The sequence below is a fragment of the Giraffa tippelskirchi genome, chromosome 12 (assembly GCF_054371585.1).
Source record: "Giraffa tippelskirchi isolate mGirTip1 chromosome 12, T2T-mGirTip1v1.2.pri, whole genome shotgun sequence".
Classification (NCBI taxonomy): Eukaryota; Metazoa; Chordata; class Mammalia; order Artiodactyla; family Giraffidae; genus Giraffa; species Giraffa tippelskirchi.
The window spans coordinates 87,524,352-87,545,928 of record NC_137286.1 but is presented as its reverse complement, the minus strand read 5'-3'; the positions used below and the strand labels follow the sequence as shown (position 1 = coordinate 87,545,928).

General features: G+C 46.7%; 1 long non-coding RNA gene across 1 annotated transcript in view; it reads right to left on the bottom strand.

Annotated features, from left to right (window-relative positions):
* Nucleotides 1-18,767, bottom strand: part of LOC145528681 (uncharacterized) — an 81,553-nt gene extending 62,786 nt beyond the window's left edge. Inside the window, exons 1-5 of the long non-coding RNA XR_014070546.1 lie at nucleotides 18,467-18,767; nucleotides 15,954-16,182; nucleotides 14,825-14,970; nucleotides 10,965-11,160; nucleotides 2,445-2,604 (exon numbers count right to left, since the gene is read on the bottom strand). This is a non-coding gene — a long non-coding RNA (uncharacterized LOC145528681). The remainder of the gene's footprint in view (nucleotides 1-2,444; nucleotides 2,605-10,964; nucleotides 11,161-14,824; nucleotides 14,971-15,953; nucleotides 16,183-18,466) is intronic.
* Between the last annotated feature and the right edge of the window lie 2,810 nt (nucleotides 18,768-21,577).

Below are 21,577 nucleotides of genomic sequence, written 5' to 3'. Positions count from 1 at the left end.
GGGAAGCCTTGTGTGCTGCAGTCCATGGGGTCACAAACAGACACGATGGAGTGACTGAAATGAAGTAATTTATGGGACTAAGGGAGAGAGGTGGGGACTTGATGCTGATAGTTTCACATATGCCAGTGTTTCCTAAAGCTTGGGCCAATTAATATTCCTTTAACCTGAAATGTTTTTTCTTGCCTGTCCCTTTAAGTAGCCCATGCCCTCCACCCAGCCTTTCCCTGAAGGACTGTTGGGTGGGACAACTCTTGATTGAGCCGTTTGTCCTGTGCAGAGGTGCTGCATGAAACTCCAATACTTTGGCCACCTCACGCGAAGGGTTGACTCATTGGAAAAGACCCTGATGCTGGGAAGGATTGGGGGCAAGAGGAGAAGGGGACGACAGAGGATGAGATGGTTGGATGGCGTCACTGACTCGATGGACATGGGTTTGGGTGGACTCCGGGAGTTGGTGATGGACAGGGAGGCCTGGCGTGCTGCAATTCATGGGGTCGCAAAGAGTCAGACACGACTGAGTGACTGAACTGAACTGCCCGGTAAATGCCAGTGACATCTTTTTACCTATTTGTTATTACAACCTAAAATACGTCCAAGCATTTCCAAATGCCCCCACTTACATGATAATATAGGTGCAGCATCCATATCCAACATAGCATCAGTGTCTGAGTTCAAATTCCCGGAAGAGAAACTGATCTGAATTGGAAGAGAATTGGAACAGAAACTGATCTGAAACTGAACTGAAACTCTGCAGCCACTAAATTGGGCCCTGGTCCATCCAGCCATGACTGGAGGTGTGAACGGTCAATCACAATCACAGGATACACCCAAGGCTGCCAAAACCGGCCCCCTGCACAGAAGCTAAGGGCAGGGATAACTTCCATAGAGGGGAGTGTGACAATCAGCCTGTTAGCGTGGCTAAGGATGGGGCCAGTGAAAGGCGTTCTCAAGGATAATTACATTTGCTCAGGAGACCCCAATGACACTGCTCAGTATCTTGTCATGCTTTTTGGAATCAATGCCTACAAGGTCATCTCTTTTCCCTTCTCCTCTCCTCTGAAAGCAAACCTCACCTCCACCCTTTATCTTCTCCATTTCCACCTTCCCTCATCTTATACTTGTCTATGCCTCCTCCAACCCTGTATGTCCACAAACATGTGATGTCAGCAGCTCTGGCTCCTCTTGCATACAGACAACATATCATTAATTTGCGGAAACTTGAATGAGCTATTTCATAGTCATAAGGATACAGGAAAAATGCCTAATTTACCCTCAATTAATACACTTTTGGCATATGCATTTGCCTTGCACAGCTGTTCACTATTTGCAGAGGCCATCATGATGCTCAGAAGATAATCAGAGAAACTACTTAAGAATAACATGCTGCCTTTAAAAAAAAAAAAACAACCAGTGCCCATACTGAATGGTAATGAGCTCAGGCAGGAACCCAGCTGAGACCCCCCTGGCCAACCCACCCAGCTGGGATATTTCCATTTTAAACGAACCTTTTTACGATCTTATAAATTTCACATTTTTACAGTTACAGGTCTTAATCATCATGAAAATCATTTCTACACGTATCTTTGGTAAATGGAATTCAAATTTTCACATGACCTGGAAACGCTCAATTGTTAATCGCTTCTCTAGGGCCTTCTGGCTTCTTCTGACCCCTCTGATGATTTCATCATTGTTTTTGCATATAAAATCACAATTTAGGCTCATGCACCTAAAGTAAGCCTACAAGGCATTTTTCAGTCCATTTTTGCTGCTTGTATGTATTCTCAAAGGTAGAGGAGCGGGGGTGTGAAAAGCAGCGAGTGTAAAGGCTTGAGTTTGCAAATCCCTTTCTCACACTGTTTTTTTTTTTACAATCAACACAAAATAGTACAAAATCATGGAGATATAATTTGTAAACCCAGCATATATTATAAATACTGCTATATCCCTTGATACACTCTAGAGAATTCATTTGAAATGCACAATCACAGGGTCTGACCCATAATTTTTAGTTGTTTCACTTAGTATTTGGCTCTTACATCGGCTTTTCCATTTAGAATCTTTCTTAGAGATTGTTTTAACCTCAGTCATTGGAAGTTTTGAACCCAATCTTCCCATATTGGCTTACTTTTTAGGTCACAAAGCTTTTTGGAATAGAGTCAAATTTCTTAGAGCCAAGCAAGCATTTGATTGAAAAATTATCTTTGAGCCATTTAGTAGCGACTTAGGAGCATTTGTCTGCTACTCTATGGGAATTCTTCTGAGTGTTCCATTCACTCATATTTTATCAGTTCTGTATGTTTGGGATAAAGAACATGAAGTAGGGGTTATGGTCACAAGACAGTAAATTTAACAAGTTGTTTTTGATTTCACCATAAAATGTAAGTTTGTGCAGCCTTGAAAACCTTCTTTGCATGAAATGAAGGCATTGATTCTATCATTGTTACCTGCCAGAGAGGACGGGGACGAACAAATCCATGGTAAACGCTGACGTGATGGGCTCTGCAGCCTCACCTCCTTCCACGCTGCCATCTCGAACCCGGGGACTTGAGAAGCTGGGAGTGTGTTGGTTGAGGCTTATAAAACTTTCTCTCACACCAGGTGTGTCTGTGGTTGATGGCACAATAGGGTGATAGGAAAAAAAAAAAAAAAGCACTAGGTTTCCATGGGAACAAATGGAAACGAAGAACCTGGACACACCTGTAAAGGATCTGACACGGCCTGCCTGGGTGTTTGACAAAGGTCTCTTGTCCTCACAGAATTGGGACCCAAGAGATGCTGGGTCTGTCTTCTGAATTAATGTAAGAACTTCCTAACTGATGTTGCTCACTTCAGCCTCACAACGTGGTCCCTGGTTTATTTTTCTGAAATGTAAATGTGACTCTATCATGTCCTCTTTGAAACTCTTCAAAGTTTTCCTACGGCTTGCAGGGAAAATATACAAATGAGTTGGCAAGATCTCCAAAGCCAGGATCCTTTGGCCCCAGCCATCCCTCGGGCCCTGCCTCAAAGCACTTCCTATTAGTCTAGTCCATTCCAGCCCTGCAGAACAGCACGGAGCACTTACAATGAGCTGGTTTCCTTTCACATGTACATATCTGTCTAAAGGGACTTTCCCTTTATCTGCCCTGGTAACCCCCTCCTCTTATTGTTGTTTAGTCACTAAGACATGTCCAACTCTTTGAGACCCCACCAGGCTCCTCTGTCCATGGGATTTCCCAGGCAAGAATACTGGAATGGGTTGCGATTTCCTTCTCCAGGGGATCTTCCTGATCCAGGGATCAAACCTGCGTCTCCTGCATTGGCAGGCAGATTCTTTACTGTTGAGCTACCATGGAAGCTCCAGTAACCCCTAGCGAACTCCTATTCATCCTTCAAGACCCAGTTCAAGCATTGCTTCTATGAAATTTTCCTTGACCACCAACCCTCTTCCAACAACTGAATCAGTAGTTCCCTTCTTGCTAACATAGCTTTGTGTTTATACATCACATAGTGTTGTAGCTATTTTTTCTCCAATGGGCCAGTGGTTGTCTCCTTGATGACAAAATAAGATTGATGACAAGATAAGAAAGTTGCCTGAGAAGATTTTTTTTCATAATAATTCTTTTGAGGCTGAACCTTTGAAGATTCCTGGGGGGTGGGGTTCAAGAATTTTTTTTTAAAAGTGGTCCAGGTGATTCTGATGTGCACCAGATGATGAGACATTGTTGAGAATCATCACACTGCGCTCTGAGCTCTGGGCAGCCTGGGACTGGACTTTGCTCTTTTTTTTTTTTTTTTACCACTCATGCCACCCTCTCCCTGCCTATAGCAGAATGGCACTTAGGATACTCTCAGTCGATACTGAAGGAGAGAGAGAGACTGGGAGGGAGGACGAGAAGGAAAGAGAGAGGGAGGGAGGGAGAGTGAGACAGGAAGGAGGGAGGGAGGAAGCGAGGAAGGAAGGAAAAGAAAAAAAGGAAGAAGGAAGGGAGAAAGGAGGAAAGGGGGAAGGGAGAAAGGAAAGAAAGATGAGGAAAGACGGGGAGAGGAAGAAAGAGAGAGGGAAGGGTGAGAGGAGGAGGGAGAAAGAGAACAGAAAAAGCAAGGGAGTTCCAGGCTTATTGGAAGCATCTCACCCTCTGGAGGAAAATACTGCAAATTAATACAGGTTGTTTTTAAAAAAAGAAGAAGAAGCAGCCTCCTGGTTTAGCTCTAAAGACCAGATCTATCTCTCAAGAAGATATAAGCCAGGAGATACACACTTAGAAAGGCAAACTATGAGTGCAGCCAAACCATGGGAGTTATTACAAGCGCCTTAGAAGCACCAATCTGAACCATCCATAGAAAACACATCAATCAGTCTCTTGAATTTGGCTTGTTGTACATCACTCCTCTGGTAGCCTGACATGTGGCTTTAAAAGATCTTCCACTCTGGGACTTCCTTGGTGGTCCAGTGGTCAAGAATCTGCCTTCCGATGCAGGGGATGTGAATTTGATCCCTGGTCAGGGAACTAGACTCCACATGCTGCAGAGCAACTAAGCCTGCACACCAAAACTAGAGAGACGCCCTGGAGCCACAGCAAAGATCCTCTGGGCTGCAACTAAGACCTGATGCAGCCAAATAAAGAAATACTGAAAAAAAAAAAAAAAAAACCTTCCACTTCTATGAGTCACAAACTATTCCCAAGAATGTGTTTCTGTTCTCAGACTAGCGTTTTGACAATCAGACGGTACTGCTACCATTCTGCAGAAGGCAGGATCAGTCTCCTGCTCTCATTGGTCAGCCCCGCCCCCGCCCAGAGCCACGCCCAGGCTGCCTTGCTCTAGCAGCAGAGATCTGGACAGATGACTGGACAGACAAGAGAAGACTCCAGAGTGGGGCTGGAAAGAAACCTCCCCCAACTTCCCAGGGGTTTTCCAGCAGCTGAATTAGTGCATCATATTCCTCTGCACCGAATACCACGACCGGGGCTAAGCATTGTGCAAAACCAGCCCCTTAGCGGGTAAAAAAGCAGATCTTCCCCAGCTTCCAGGATGACTCTTTCACACTCCTAGTTGTCTGAATTATTGCAAAGCGGACCTCAGAATTTTAGCAGCCCAGATGATCAGAGCTGACGAATCGCTAATGACGGCGGGTTTTTGTTTTTAAATACATGCGCTGTGTAGGGAAGGGAAAGTCATTGTGCAGGGTGCAGCATTTGAAGCACAAACGTGATCTGGGGAGAGTTATGTCCGTGGCAACCACCACACACTCCCCTTTGGGGCGCGGCCAAAGTTCCCATAAAATCCTCCTTTTTTCTGGCGTCTGCACCCTGTACTCTCCTGTAATCAATTTAAGAGGCTTTTATGAGATGCCAGAGGACGTTACTTAAAGCATTCCCATTTATGTTGCCTTACTCTATGTTTTTATTACGTAGCATTTGAATTAAATCCATTTGGCAATGTTTTACAGTTGGGGGTGGGGAGCAGGTGGGGTCCATCAGGAAGAGAAGAGGAATTTGTCATGAGGGGAACGTGCTACTAGTCAGGCTCCCGAGGAGGAAGCAGAAGTGAAGATGCCTTGAGTGGGAGCACCGCTCTGCCCCTCAACTTGATCCGATATGGACAGCTCCTTAAGCATCACTAGGCTTCCCTGCTTCCTATAAATACTGCTGCTGCTGCTGCTGCTAAGTCGCTTCAGTCGTGTCCGACTCTGTGCGACCCCATAGACGGCAGCCCACCAGGCTCCACCGTCCCTGGGATTCTCCAGGCAAGAATACTGGAGTGGGTTGCCATTTCCTTCTCCAGTGCATGAAAGGGAAAAGTGAAAGTGAAGTCGCTCTGTCGTGTCCGACTCTTAGGGACCCCATGGACTGTAGCCTACCAGGCTCCTCCGTCCATGGGATTTTCCAGGCAAGAGTACTGGAGTGGGATGCCATTGCCTTCTTCATCCTATAAATACAACTGACAGTAATCTTTCCAAAGGCTCTCTCTGCCCACCATTGTCCTGTTCACAACCTCCAGTGACATCACATCGGCTTCAAAATAAAGCCCGCTGCACAGCATGATGTTTTCCATCACCTATGAATGGCTCTCAACCCAAAGTGACCTCCAGTCTTTCCTTTTCGTGCTCCTCACTCTGAAGCTCCGCACGCACTGCTTTCTATTGGTGTTTCCCACTCACCAGCCTCCAGATCTTCCCTGAGGGTCAAAGTCCAGACACAACGGCATCTCAGCCTCAACCTTTCCCATAATCCTTCTGGAAGGAAGTGCTGGTGCCTGTTCTGAAAGCCCATGGCCTTTTATTTGTACATCTTCATGACAGTTATCACTTTTTCCTTGATTTGTGCATGCATCTTTTAAGTCCAGAGCAACAGATACCCGAACGTTTCATCTTTGATTCATGCTTAACACCTAGTGCCATAACCTGACATCAGTTGCTGTCACTAAGTCACCTCTCTGTGACCCCATAGACTGCAGCACACCAGGTCTCCCTGTCCCTCATCATCCCCAGAGTTTGCTCAAACCCATGTCCATTGTGTTGCTGATGCCATCCAACCATCTCATCCTCTGTTGCCGCCTTCTCCTCCTGCCCTCAGTCTTTCCCAGCATCAGGATTTTTTTTCCAGTGAGTCGGCTCTTCACATCAGGTGGCAAAGGATTGGAGTGTCAGCTTCAGCATCAGTCCTTCCAATGAATATTCAGGGCTGAACATCAGAGGGACCCAATAAATACTTGTTGAATGGCTGTGTAGGTACTGGCCCCAGTAAGCAAGTTCAGAATTAAGATGCATCCACCCCTTACCTGTAAATGGGCCTTAAATGCTTGATTTAGAAGCTGCTCCCAGAATCACAGCCGCTCACACACCCACCCAACAACAGTCCTGGAAACCACACAGATAAGCCTCAGGTTACCATTGCTTCATCCCTGAACCAGCCCAGGGACAAGGGCCAGGCCAACTTGCTCTGACATCAGAGATCTGCACTCCTATGGCATCTTGTGGAAATGGACCGAGTTACTCACTACCAGGATTGGTTCATCTGGTTGCAGTAAAGAGGATCCTCTGTGTGTGTGTGTTAGTCTCTCAGTCATATCCAACTCTTTATGACCCCATGGACTCTAGCCCTTCTCTGTCCATGGGATTCCCCAGGTAAGAATGCTGGTGTAGGTTGCCAGTTCCTTCTCCAGGAGATCTTCCCAACCCAGGGATCGAACCCAGATCTCCCACACTGCAGGCAGATTCTTTACCATCTGAGTCACCAGGGAAGCCCAACTTAGGTATAAAAATGGGGCTCATCTTGAGGACCCAGATGGAGCTGTAATCAGGCCAAGCCCCTTGTGGACACACCTGGAGTTTGGATCTGGGGACCTTCATTCTGGTGCCCCACCTCGGTCAGGCGTGGCCACACACCTCACCTCTGATTCTGCTGGGCCATGAGCAGGCCATCCATCTAGGTGAGGTCTCCCCATGCATGACTCAACTGTACAGCCTTTGATTTGAAGCTCTTGCAACTAGCCAGTGAATGCGTTGTCTCATTTTAATTTGGATTTGTGGGTAAAGAAATTTGGGACTTCCCTGGCAGCCCAGCGGTTGAGAATCTGCCTGCCAAGGCAGGGGACACAGGTTCGATCCCTGGTCCAGGAAGAGTTCTCATGCCATGAGGCAATGAAGCCCATGTGCTGCAGCTACTAAAGCCATCATGCCCTAGAGGCTGAGCTCTGCAACAAGAAAAGCCACTGCAATGAGAAGCCTGTGCCCCCCAGCTAGAGAGTAGCCCCCACTCACCGCAACTTGAGAAAGTCCATGAGCAGCAACAAAGACCCAGCACAGCCAAAAATAAATAAATAAATAAATAATTTTTTTCAAAAAAAGAAATTTGATTGGTCTAGTGCATCTCTGTAAGCCAAACGATTGTGGCCCTTAGGTCAGGTGCCTTCCCTGGGGTCTAGTCCCCAGAGGCTGGGGTGCAGGGACTCATGTGTATCCAGGGGGGTGTGCAGTGGAAGCTGTTGCTCAGGTGGGCAAGGTCATATCCCTGTGGAGGATGGATGCCCGCCCCCCATGGTGACCCTGTGGCTACGGAAGCACGAAGTAGGAAGGACTCGGCTCCCTGTCTGAGCAGCCAGAGAAACACAATAATCAGAGGATGTGACAGCGAATCTACCCAGCTGTCCAGACTCTGGTGCACTGAAAGGAGCGGTGGGAGAGTGTTAGGGGAAGAATGAAATCACCACAAGGGATCCCAGACTTGTTAGGAAACAAAGACTAAAAACACACACCAGCAAGAAAGAGAAGAAAATGAAGTCAACACTATAATTAGCAGTGGAAGCCTGGAGCTAGTCTTTCTGTACTGAGTGATAAACTTGGTGCCTTATTTAGAACCTTCAATAGAGCTCGTTTGGGCCTCCTGTATTTTAGACTCATATTCTATTCTGGGTCCTCATTTTAAAGGCATTTGAGGCTTGCCACTGGATATTTAAAAAGAAAAAAATCATAAGCCGTTGCCCGATGAATGCCTAAGACACAGCCGTTTCTGATGTTCACTGAGCGCTTTGCCTCTCGAAGAGGCTGATGCTTGTTCAATTTTCACCTAACAAGCTCTCCCTTCTCAAGTCTCCGGTACTTCATAATCACAGATGGAGAGCCGTGATTAGCTGTTCAATCTGGTGACCACAAGCACTAGTTATTTCTTTTAGCAGATTCGGGCAGTCATTCTGAGGTCTCTCTGAGAAGAATCTGAGTTCTGAATTCAGGGCTACTGGTCACGGCTGCCCTGTTGCCCTCCCTGCCAGTGCTGCTTCTTTCTCTTTCTTCCTTCGGGAATCCTTTGGCTGAGAGGATGAACCCAGCACTGATCCTAAGAGCCAACATCTACTGAATGCTTACTACACATCAGGCGTGCTCGTAAGCATGTCGCATAATCACCTCACTGAATCTTTGTGACAGCTCCACGGGCAGGTACCATCACATCTCTGATTTACAGAGATATTTTCAATGCTCTCCTTCCAGTCCGGGCTGGGGATAAAGTCAGGGCGAGAAGGAAGCAGGGCACAGGAGAGAGAAAGGTAGGGAACAACCCACCCAAACCCGACTTGATTAAACGTACTAGGCTGTGATGTAAAGTGCATGACCCAACCTCTCCATGCCTCAGTTTCCTTGCAAGCAAAAGGAGAACAAGGATTCACTCACACCTGGATCAGACAGATCGTTCTGTTATTGGTAGTTGTTCTCAGCATCCTCAGGCTCCCCAGGTGACTCAGTGGTAAAGAATCCACCTGCCAATGCAGGAGACGCAAGAGATGCAGGTTCAGTCCTACAGGGTTGGAAAGATCCCCTGGAGTAGGAACTGGCTACCCACTCCAGTATTCTTGCCTGGAAAAAGCCCATGGACAGAAGAGCCTGGAGGGCTACGGTCCATGGGGTCACAAAGAGTGCGACATGACTGATCGACTAAGCATGCCTCAGTAGCCAATCAAGTCATGCTTGACCTCATTTGCGGCCCCTCCCAGAAGGGCCTTGCCTCCCAGAGTCCTAGGAAGCAACCTGAACGTTGCTTTCATTCCCAAAGAGGTGCACTAGAGGGAAGCTTCCCAGGCATGGGATTTCTGGATCTACCACAAGGTGATAAAATAGGCCACGGCACATAACATTAGTGTATTTAATTGGCACAGCAACTTCTGAGATAAGAGGTGATTTTCTCTTCATTTGGCAAGTTACCCCATCTCACCATGCTGAGTCACAATGAAAAGAAGAGGGGGTCCTGATGGGACCTGCATTTTTAAAAAAATTTATATTGGAGTATAGCTAATTAACAATGTTGTGATAGTTTCTGGTTGGACAGCAAGGTGATTCAGTTATACATATACACGTATCTATTCTTTTTCAAATTCTTTTCCCATTTAGGTTGTTAGATAATATTGAGCAGCCTTCCCTGTGCAATACAGTGGGTCCTTGGGACCTGTGTTTAATCAGAAGGCCCCCTGTGGATTTTCCTTTTTCAATCAAGCAGACCTGCTGCCTCCTGTTCCCAACCTGGGCACATCTGCAGTGGTGGGAAACCCAGGCCTCCCGGCTTTCCTCTCCCGTGTGGCTAGGACTCCATTTCTCATCCCGCATCATCACCCCCACACCACACACAGAAAAAGACAGGGGAAAGACAAACATCCTTTGTGTGGCCTGAAAGACTTAAAACTTAGGAGCCAATCCTGCTTCAGCAACAAGACAACAGAAATACGGAAAGATTAGGGGGTGCTTATTCTGTCCACCGATCTTTAACTTCGTGTTCCTTTCTACTTGCTTTCTTAGGGAAAGTTCTACATTCTCCCCCTCCACCCCGTAGATGGATGTCTTGAGATCTCTCTTGTGTCCCCCTCTTTATTTTCAGTTTTACACTAAAAAAAAAATTATTTCTCACCTTGTTACTTCCTGGGGTTGGCATTAAGACTACAGTCTCAATGACCACCTCAGCAACCTGAAAATGTACACTTTAGGGTTTCCCTAGTGGTTCGGCGGTAAAGAATCTGCCTTGCAACGTAGGAAGACGAGGGTTCCATCCCTGGTCCGGGTAGATCCCACGTGCCGTGGAGCAACTAAGTCCGTGCACCACAACTACTGAGCCTGTGCTCTAGAGCCCGGGAGCCCATGTGCTACAATTACTGAAGCCCGGGTACCCTAGGGCCTCTGCTCCACAACAAGAGAAGCCACTGCAATGAGAAGCCTGCACACCACGACTAGAGAGTAGTCCCCGCTCCATGCAACTAGAGGAAACCCGGACACAGCAACGAAGACCCAGCACAGCTGCTGCTGCTGTGGCTAAGTCGCTTCAGTCGTGTCCGACTCTGTGCGACCCCATGGACTGCAGCCCACCAGGCTCCTCTGTCCATGGGATTCTCCAGGCAAGAGTACTGGAGTGGGGTGCCATTGCCTTCTCCGCCAGCACAGCCAAAGATAAATAAAATGTTTTGTTTTGTTTTTTAATATACACCTGAATTCTTCCAACCCTCACCTGCCCTCTGCCGTGGGGTTTAGCTCCTTCCTGTCAGGGTTGGAAACGAGGAGCTCTGCTGATGGGAAGATGAGAGCAGGATGCTTGAGCCTCTGAAGTCCAGCCGTGGTCTGTATGCAGAGTAAGGCTCGGCTGAGCTGAGTGTTTAGACAGCTGAATGCTCTTGAAACAAAAACCTGGACAGGTACTTCCATCCCTGCAAAAGAATTCAGTTCTGTTCAGTCACTCAGTCGTGTCTGACTCTTTGCGGCCCCATGGACTACAGCACACCAGGCTTACCTGTCCATCATCAACTCCGGGAGTTTGCTCAAAGTCATGTCCATTGAGTCGGTGATGCCATCCAACCATTTCATCCTCTCTTGTCCCCTTCTCCTGCCTTCAATCTTTCCCAGCATCAGGGTCTTTTCTAATGAGTCAGTTCGTCACATCAGGTGGCCAAGGTATTGGAGTTTCAGCTTCAACATCAGTCCTTCCAATGAATATTCAGGACTGATTTCCTTTTAGGATGGATTGGTTGGATCTCCTTGCAGTCCAAGGGACTCTCAAGAGTCTTCTCCAACACCACAGTTCAAAAGGATCAAAGCTTCAGCACTCAGTTTTCTTTATAGTCCAACTCTCACATCCATACATGACTACTGGCAAAACCACAGGTTTGACTAGACAGACCTTTGCAAAAGAATTAACTTTATCAAATTCCCATTGCTTTTATTCTCAATAGAGATCTCAGGTGATAGAGAATCTGCCTGCAATGCAGGAGACCCAGGTTTGATCCCTGGGTCGGGAAGATCCTTTGGAGAAGGGAAGGGCAACCCACTCCAGTATTCTTGTCTGGAGAATCCCATGGACAGAGGAGCCTGCCAGGCTACAGTCCATTAGGCTGCAAAGAGTCAGACACAACTGAGCGACTAACACACTACTAGGGGTTTTGCCCTGGGCATTTCCGGCTGAGGCTAGTTCCATTTCAGACATAATTTCCTCAAAAACAGGAGACCTTCAACCAATCAAATTAGGGTTGATTCACCTGACCCTTCCCAACCAAAGCACAATTACTAAGTGACCCATGACAATGGCTTTGGATTATTTCTACAGTAAGGAAGGAAAAGCATCAGCCTCCCATCTTAGCATCTTTGACTATTTCAGTATTCAATAAATAGAGAGCAGCTGCTATATGCCAGGCACTGGTGGCTCAGATGGTAAAGAATCTGCCTGCAGTGCAGGAGACCCTGGTTTGATCCCTGGGTCAGGAAGACCCCCTGGAGAAGGAAATAGCAACCCACTCCAGTATTCTTGACTGGGAAATTACATGGACAGAGGAGCCTGGCAGGCTACAGTCCATGTGGTCACAAGAATTGGATGTGGCTTAGCAACTAAATCACCACACTATGCGCCAGGCAGTGAGTGTGCTAGGGGAGCAAAGAGACCCCAGGAGGATTCTAGGAAAGAAAGAAATTACACTTCAGTTTCCATCCTCTGAGCTCAGAACCAATGGAGAGATACATTCAAGAATCTGACAGGAGAAGATGAGAATATCAGCTATATCATTGGGAAAGGCCAGACTAGAGGATTTTGGGGTTAGGTGTGCAGTCTTTTACTACTTCCCACCACGATCCAACCCATCCCTGGAGAGTTGGCCTCCTGCCACCTCCTGCCTCCAGCAAAGGTGGAGCGTGTGTGCCCAAGGAGCTCGCCCCAGGCTGTGGGTAGACAGGAAAACCAGCTCCTCCACGGGGACCAGATCTGAAGGAGAAAGGAAGGTAGCAGGACCAGGCCCTGCTCCAAGCTCACGGGTTCCGCACAACAGTGACTCCCAGGGCTCCGGTCAGCTGGGCTGGTTGTGTGCATGCATGCTAAGTCGCTTCAGTCATGACCAACTCTTTGTGACCTATGGACTATAGCCTGCCAGGCTCCTCTGTCCAGAGGATTGCTCATTGTTTTACAGAGTAGGGGGTCTCCGGGGTAAGGTCAGAAGGATAAGCAGGGCCCCTGCCAGCTGGGCTGGTTGCAGAGGACTTGACTGTGCCAAGGCTCAGAGCCTGATGTAAAGAGGGTGAGTGCAAGATGAGACCGAGCGACCAAGGAGGACTTCCTCCCCCTGGCTCTCTAGGAACTGGCTTCCTCTGCCTCCATGGCTTTTGCATTCAAGGAATAAGGAGTTGAGCACAGGACACAGGAGGCAGGTGCTCCACAGGGCAAAGACAGGCTTGCGTGTGTGTCTGTGACAGCACTTGGCACACGTGGGTGCTCCACAAGTGTTTGTTCTTGGAACTCACATCACCTCCCTCTGGCCGCTTTCTGCCCGCCTAGAGCAGGACGCTTTTCCTCTGGGCCTGTTTCTTTTAACTGCAGAGACCCCAGTCAGAGTCACCTTCTCATTTCCCTGAGCCTGTGTTGTGAACATTCCAGAAGTGATGTTTGCACAAGCCTGATGCTCTCAGAAGCCCAGCTTTCTGTCAACACAGTTTTATTATTAGAAGACAATGAATTTTTAAAATGCCAATTCTGGCCTTTTCACTGTGACAGAGTGCAACTCAAGTTTCCAAGCATTTTGTTCTTTCTTCATCAGAAACCTCGCAGGTCTCAGCTCTGGACTGAGGACATGACTCCTGACAATGGTCAAGGCCACTGGTGCTCAGGGGAGCCAGGGAGGTCCCATGAGTGATGGAGCCTGCCCAGCTGAAGCAAAGCTGCCCTAGGAAGGTTCACTGGTATAGGTCCAGCAACAGCTTGTCAACATTTTTCAGTCTTATGTTAATTTTTCCTTCAATGTTTCCAATTGGAGGACTTGTCCTAATGAAGGTTGATGCCCCATGGCGCTGACTCTTAGCCAAACAGGATTGGGGGTACACAGAGCAGAGCCCGTGACGTCACACCAGTTCACATCCTGTTTCCATCACTTACTGGCTGCCTGATTTTGGCAAATCATTTCATCTTTCTGAACCTCATCTGCAAAAAATGAACATTTAGGGCCTCCCCAGTGGTCCAGTGGCTGAGAGTCCACACTCCCAATGCAGTCGGCCTGGGTTCCATCCCTGGCCAGGGAACTTGGTCCCACATGCCACAACTAAGGAGTCTGCATGCAACTAAAGATCCTGCATGCTGCAACTAAGGCCCAATGCATGCCTGCTGAGTCACTTCAGTTGTGTCCGACTCTTTGCGATCCTATGGACTGCAGCCTGCCAGGATCCTCTGTCCATGGGATTCTCCAGGCAAGAATACTAGAGTGGGTTGCCATGTCCTCCAGGGATCTTCCTGACCCAGGAGTCGAACCTGCTTCTCTTATGTCTCCTGCATTGACAGGCAGGTTCTTTACCACTAACACCACTTGGGAAGCCTAACTAAGACCTGGTGCAGCCAAATAAATATAAGTAAGCATTTTAAAGATAAATAAATAAAGAAGTGTTCATAATCCCTGTTTCAAAGGATGACTGTGAAAGATACTACAGGTCAAGCCCAGAGCACTCTCTCTAGCAGAGAAAAATCCCAGAGAGAAGGTTCCCTGCCCCTTAATGCCTCCCGCTGCCAGTGGAGAACCCAGGGGAAATGGAAAGTCAAGTGGCCATCTCTTGGGGAGAGAATCAGAATCAGCCAGCACTGGGGGCACTTCCTTAATTCCCTTGGGTTGCTGATCTAACTGGGAAACAATCTGCCACTCACCCAACTGGCCTCCTTTACTGATGGAAACATAAGCTTATAGGGCAGAGTCTGGGCATGGAGTTCTCTTAAGCCCTTGGCACTTGCCCTCAGCCCTGCGGGGTAGAAAGCAACTCCTTCTATTGGATGAAGTCTATCTCCCTCCTCCTCCTGGGCTTATACCAGAGAGTTCCATGTGACCCTCCCACAGCATTTATTATTTATCCTACCCCATTTCTCACTGTCTGAGGGCAGGTCTCTTTCCTCGTTAGGATGCAAGCTGGTGGGTAGGTTGGACAGTGGGCTGAGTCTTCATCTCATTCAACCTTGTATCTCCTTCTCCTCCACCAACTTGCCCAGTGGCTGCTAAGTAGTGCTAAAACAAAACGAAAGAAAACAAGGCTACTCTGTTAATTAAGGACTGAACCAAGAACACCACAGAGCCACAGGGCCTAACTTCTCTGCTAATCCCATCCTAGCCTTTGTCCTTTGATGGTTTCCACGTCCTTTTCTACTTTAAAGGTCTCAGTGACGTCAGTGATTGTCTCCACACCGGACTGTGGTCTCTCTCCCCCTTTACAGATTCTCTGGGGCCTGTACATGAAACTTTGGAACTCATAGACTGTGAGGAATAGGAACCAGGGCTTTAAAAAAATTTTTTTTAATTGAGACAAAATTCACATAACATAAAATTAGCCACTTAAAGCATACAATTCAGTGGCATTTAGTACATTCACATCGTTGTGCAACCACCGCCTCTATCTAGTTCTAAAATATTTTCATCATCTGAAAGGAAACCCTGAACTCATCAAGCAGTCACACCCTGGACCCCCTCCCCCAACCCCCAGCAACAATCAATTGGCTTTCCACCTCTATAGTAGTTTTACCTATTCTGGATATTTCATTTAAGTGCAGTCATATAACAGGTGGCTTTTTGTGTCTGGCTTCCTTCATTTAGCATAAGGTTTTCAAGGTTCATTCATGTTGTAGCAGGTATCAGGGCTTTATTTCTTTTTATAGCTGAGAAATATTCTATTATGTATACCACATTTTGTTTATCCATTCATTTGTTGAAGATATTTTAGTTGTTTCAATAATGTTTCAAACATTTTTTTCAATGCTTCAACTAAACATTGTTTCAATATTTAGTCTGTTTAGTTGTTTTGGCTATGATGACCAACACTGCTATGAATATTTGTGGGGAACTGGCTCTTTTAAACCATTGTATTCTCAGTGTAATGGCCCTGCCATAAATATTTATTAACTAGTTGGATGGATGTTCAAATGTGGTTGTGAAAAAAAAAATGTGCCAATGTAATAGAACTTAAGATAGAAGCTTTAAGGGTTCTGCTACCTCACCTCCAGCTCCAAGGAAAACAGCTCACACTGTTCAGTGCTTGACAAATGGATGCTGACAGTGGTTGACAAGACAGGCAGTAACAGTGAAGAGGAAGATGAGGATGATGGCTGTTCTAGAACTGTCCTGGTAGCAGCTCTGGGTTTCACAGAATCGTAGATGAATTCATGACAGCACAGTGAATAACTGATTTGAAGACACTTGGCCAGTGTTTCAGATGTTCCTCAGCTCCTACAGAAATCCAGAGAAAGAAACCAAAAGTTCTGAGATTAGACAAAGACTTTGCATTGGCCCATGTCTGCACCAAGGAGCAGTGGTAGCGCTGTCTCGAGAATGGAACCGTGACATACGTACCAGGACACCAGAGGGACAAAGGGACAGGCCTGGTGTGGGATGGTGGACTGGAGCTGCCTCCTGTGAGGGGGGACAGCAAGCTGACCATAAGCCCAAGAGAAAAGGCTGTGAAGAGGGTGCTGCCAGGCCTGGGGGAAGAGTCACGTGGCTGCATATCAAAGAGCAATCAAATTGTAGGAAGAAAAACCGGTCATATGTGGGCCTTGTCACTGACAGCTGAACAAATTGTCAGTAACTATTTTCAAGGTGTTTGTGTGACTATAAAGAGTCCTGGGTTATGGCACACTGGGAAGAATAATGAATTTACAGTTTTGTTGTTAGGGTGGCACTTCCCAGTTGTGTGGTAGGGAGAGCTTGAAATAACCAGTGATCCCACATTCATTCGTGCATACATCCTTTCATTCACTCGTTCATATATTCACTCCTTCATGCATTCAGCAAACATTTATGATAACGTCCTCCTATGGGGCACTGTGCTCGGCACTGCAGGATGCCTGGCAGGAGCTCACTGTCGATGCAGAGATGCAATTCAGTCTTAAAGTTTGGAGAAGGATTTACGAGGCTTCCCTGGTGGCTCAGAGGTAAAGAATCTGCCTGCAATGCAGGAGATGCGGGTTTGATCCCTGAGTTGGGAAGATCCGCTGGAGGAGGTATGGCAACCCACTCCAGTATTCTTGCCTGGAGAATCCCATGGACAGAGGAGCCTGGCGGATTATGGTCCATAGGGTCTCACAGAGTTGAACACGCCTGAAATGACTTAGCACACCCATAAGAATTTACCAGATGGGCACAGACTGGGGAGGGGAAGGCATAAGCCTGCAAATCAAACTTTTAGGAAGATGAAAAAATATGCCCCAGGGACAAGGTTTTTTCAAGCTCAGATAATGCAGTTATCAATTTGAAAATCTTTGGAATGATCTATCATCAGACAATAGCTAAAGGAAGTGATTTTGGAGCAAAATATCTTTTTCACTCATAATCTACCAGATAGTGGTTACCTGCCAATGTTCAAAAAGGAACTGAAGTGATTGACAATAAAAATTTCTTATTCTCAATGTGAGAGGAAGACCCACTCTGTGAGGTCGGAGCAGATGCTGTTGGCGGTGTCTCCATGGTCCCTGGGGTTCCTGCAGGCAGCCACCTCCCCCTGCCATGGCCACGGGTCTGCCTGAGGGCTTTCCCAGGAAATGGACATGCTGGGAGGCATGCCCCAGCAGCCCGAGGCCCTACAGAGGAGGTTACAGCACACACACCCAAACCTCCTCCAGCAGGACATTCTGCATGGTCCTCTGGGGCCCCCAGCAGGATTAGGCCCCATCTGCCCCTGAGAGTGTCCCACTCATTCATGTCCTCTGTCTGCCTCCCTTCCCTTCCTCACTTCTCCACCTGCTTCAGTGCTTCCTGGGATCACCTCCCAAAGAAACTAAATATTTGCTTTCACAACTTTGTCTCAGGGTCTGTTTCAGGAGGAGCCCAACTGTCGCAGGTTGAACTGTGCCTCCCCAAAAGACAAAAAGCTTTACCCTTCCCTCCCCCACCTGTGGGGCTTCCCTGGTGGCTCAGCTGGTAAAGAATCCACCTGCAATGCAGGAGACCTGGGTTTGATCCCTGGGTTGGGAAGATCCCCTGGAGAAGGGAAAGGTTACCCACTCCAGTATTCTGGCCTGGAGAATTCCATGGACTGTATAGTCCATCGGGTCGCAGAGTTGGACATGACTGAGTGACTTTCACTATCTATAACATTTGCAGATCTTTTCTACACACACCCACAAAACCCTACACTCATATGTAAGTGAGTTTGTATAGCTTTTAAATACTAAAGTATTCTGTTTGCCATCTTTAGAAAGATCATAGCACTAATTAAATATTGGCAGGGGAGTTCATATAACTGTAAAACTTGCTTATGTCAGACTCTACAGTTCAAATCTCTGGATTGTTTACATTTCTATTCCATTTCCAAGGAAAGAATGAAAGAAGGAAGGGAGGGAGGGAAAGAGGGGGAGGGAGTGAGTGAGGTAGGCAGGGAAGGAGGAAGAAAGAAAGAAAGAAAGGAAACGAAAGAAAAGAAATCATTGATCTGTTTTGGAAATTATCTTAATCCTTTATCAAAACCCAATTCCAGGTTTCAAACCCTCAACTGTTTCTATCTTCTTCTATCCACCTTTATTGAGCCAGCTGCCTCTTCCTTAACTTGCATTCAGTCCTTTCCTGTTAGAAATAAATCTGCTTTTAAGGGTTTGACCTTGAGCCCTGAAGACGGAGGAAGGACGGAAGAAAATCAACACAGCCTGATAAAGACGCTGTGAGCCTCCGCCTGAGGCTGGGGAGACGCTTCATACACATCTTTGGAACCTTGGAGTTTTCCTCCTGGTCTTTAATCCCTGGGCCAGAGTCATCAGATACCCCCAGAGCAAAACCCAGTGCATGTCTGTGGCTGGAAGTGGCCACAGCAATTTGGAATCTCTTTTAAGGATTCCTTCCCGCCATTCTGCAGACAGGTGTTGCCATGGTAACTCTCCAGGGGCATTTTCAACCAGAGACATTCCAACAGGCAAAGACGGTTGGTTAAGAAAATCCATCTTGACAAATAGTTGGCATTTTAATTTGAAGGCAGAGTCAGAAATTGTGCCTGCAGCTCTGAGTGACCCTTTGCACAGGAGAATGCAAGTGATCAAAGTAATCTGAAATGTCTGTAATCAGACTCCCAGCTGGGAAGAGCATGGCCCGGAAGCCCTTACTGGGAGGTCTCTCCATATGAGGCCCAGCTAGTGAGAGACCCTGTGAGTGCTGTTTGAGAGCAGAAGTCAATGGTGTTGATTCCTCCTGGAAAGGGTGAGGGGCGTGTTCTTCTTTTACTCTCCTACGCACTTATTCACCGTCCCCATCACTCTCCTAGAATCTTCCTGCCTTTCTGGGTTCCATTTCTCTTAGGCCACAGACCATATTGGATTTGTAATTCGTTTGAACCTGGAGTTCAGTTCCAGCTCTTTGACCTTGTTCCTTAACCTCTCTGAGCCACAGCGTCCTCATCTGTTAAATGGAACTAGTAGGGTGGAAGATGCTTGTAAGCGAATGGGGTGACATCTGGACCTGGGTTAGCACAAAAGCAGCACAGAGCTACCCAAAAAACATGAGTTCCTTCCACTCCTAACTTTTCCTTTTCTTTTGTGTGAAGAAGAGTGACCATGAATTAGAATCGGAAGGAGATGCCATTCCTCCATTCTGTGGGTGTTTGGCTAAGGTGAAAACACTTGACTGAAAGTAGTTAGAGCCTGGGGGGCTGCAGTCCATGGGGTCACAAAAGAGTCAGACATGACTTAGCAACTAAACAACAACTGTTCAAATGGAGGAGAGACCCTCACAGGATAAAAGCACAATATTCCAGGAGAGTTGCAATGGGACCAGCAGAAACAGCAATTGCTCATCAAAATCTTGCTCTGCCACTTCTAGTGAGTCCAGACTTCTGGGAATGGGGGTAGGAAAAAGTGCAAAAGTGTCCCCAGAAACACACCATGAATGTACTTAATGCCACTAAATTGGACACAAAAAATAGTTACGATGATGAATTTCATGTTATGTGTATTTTATCACAACTTAAAAAAAATAAAAAAGCATCAACTAGGGATTTCCTGAGGATTTTATTCCAGATTGGAAAAAAAATAATGCAATTAATGCATTAAACTAAGAAAGAAGTCCATCTGGGATTTATTTGTTAATAACAACCAAGGTATCCTTAACTAAGCTGAACACAGCAAAGAGGAAAAAGCGCTGTAAATTTTGAAAGGCCAATGAGAGAATGAAGAGTTGTTAAATCCCAAAGATTCCAAACCACCTTTCAGATCCCCTTGAATTAGGATCTGAGGCACACACAACCCTGGTAAGTCTTTAGGCTGCCTTTAAACGCATTTGCTTTCCGAAGTATCTTCTTGTTCTACCTCGAAGGGAAATTGATCTGAAACTGCCAAGTTTTAAACAACCCTGTCTGTGATGTAGTTGGTTTCTATCAGGGCTGCAATCCCTTTGAGGGTGTCTGCCTGCTTCTGCTCCCCAGGCTCCTAGTCCAGGGAACACAGCCTCCTCCTCCCAGGAAATCTGCTTCTCCCCTACTGGGTGGGCTCTAGTGAGGGCCTCCGAAAAGTTCCGTTGTAAAGGTGGCTTGATGGGTTGTATTGAATTACCTCTTAGAATGGCAAGTGCAGTCAATTATTTAATGACTCTTCCAAGCAGGGCTTTGGGCTTTTGTTTTCTTCAAATTAAAAATGAAAAAAAGAAAGCAATTTCAATGAGACTCTGCTTGACAGTTTTTCAAGCCTGTGAAATTTCATTTCCAGCTCAATCACCAGAAAAAAAAAAAAAAGCATGTCAATCATGGAGTTGAAAAGAAGAAGAGCTTTCCAGGAAGCTCTGATATGAGGCCCAGGGACAGGTGTCTGCCATCAGGGCACGGCTTCTGCTGTTCTGGGAACAAAGGGGGCTGAAAGAGGTGTGAGGCTGCTCAATGGCCACAGAAAGGGCAGGAATGTACATTGGTATAGCCACTGGGCAGAAGAGTACGGAGTTTCCTTAAAAAATTAACAATAGAGCTACCATATGATCCTGCAACCCCATTCCTGGGCAAAAACATGGAGAAAAACATGGCACCAAATGATACACGCATCTCAGTGTTCATTGTAGTACTGTTTACAATAGCCAAGACATGGCAGCAACCTAAATGTCCATCAACAGAGGAATGGATAAAGAAGATGTGATACATATATACAGTAGAATAATACTCAGTCATTAAAAAGAATGAAATAACGCCATTGGCAACAAAACGAATAGACTTCCACAGCATGTAGGATCTTCCTGGACCAGGGATTGAATCCACACCTCCTACACTGGCAGACGGATCCTTCCACTGAGCCACCAGGGAAGCCCCATCATTGTCGCTGTTGTCCAGTTGCTCAGTCGTGTCTGACTCTTTGCAACCCCGTGGTCTACAGCGCCCCAGGCTTCCTTGTCCTTCAGTATCTCCTGGACTTTGCTCAGACTCATGTCCATTGAAATCAATGATGCCATCCAAACATCTCATTCTCTGTCGCCCCTTTCTCCATCTGCCCTCAATCTTTCCCAGCATCAGAGTCTTTTCCAATGAGTCGTCTCTTTGCATCAAGTGGCCAAAGGATTGGAGCTTCAGCACCGGTTCTTCCAATGAATATTCAGGCTCAATTTCCTTTAGGATTGACTGCTTTTAAATAAAGGATTACTCTCAAATGTAGGTGGGCCTCTGTAT